Genomic DNA, 802 nt, shown 5'->3' on the forward strand with positions numbered 1-802 from the left:
AGCATAGTTTTGCTACACTATTTGCGTACCCATGCCCTGCAGAAAGTATCAGGTTTATTATAAACAAGCAGATCAGTTGCGCAGCATTTGAACAAGAGATGCAATATTTTCTGGATGCATCTAACAGCTTCCAGACCTATGAACACGAGACAGATGTCGGGCAGCAGTCACAGCTACTGTTCCAGCAGGCTGCTGACACCCTAAAATCCCAAACTGCTCAAGTACCTTCCAGGTAAAAGATCCAAAGGGAGGGAAAAAGTCAATCCCAGAAAACCAGGTGTGTGCTAACCTCCGGACGAAAACTCAACCGAAAGACTTTCTCAGAAAACCTAGGTATCACATTTTTATGTGATGTATAAAGAATATAAAATATATAAAGAAAATGTACCTTTTAACACAAATTGTGCTGTGTTCCATTTTCTCCAGAACATCGTATTCCTGTTTAAGTACCTAGGTCACTATGAGATAGCGAGATACTGCTTTATTCCCACTGCTATTTAAGAACAGTCATTTCCGCCCCCTCTCTCCTCCCCACCCCCCGGCAAATTCACTAATCACTTTTATCCATGAAATTTCACATGGCGCTCCACTACTACACCTGTTACGCTGCCATATGAAAACACCTCGCGGTACAGCAGGACTTTATGGCGGTGGTACGTGAAATCACGTTAACACCCCGTACTTGACAGAGCTCCTGGGGCTTCCGCCCCCGGGAGCCAGGAGGGCGAAGACCCGCCGCCCTTCCCTGCGTGCCCGCGGGCCCCTTCCCACCCCGCTCCTTCCTCCCCTTCCCGGCGGGGGC

Source organism: Aptenodytes forsteri, unplaced genomic scaffold, assembly GCF_000699145.1.
Source record: "Aptenodytes forsteri isolate BGI_AS27 unplaced genomic scaffold, ASM69914v1 Scaffold206, whole genome shotgun sequence".
Lineage (NCBI taxonomy): Eukaryota > Metazoa > Chordata > Aves > Sphenisciformes > Spheniscidae > Aptenodytes > Aptenodytes forsteri.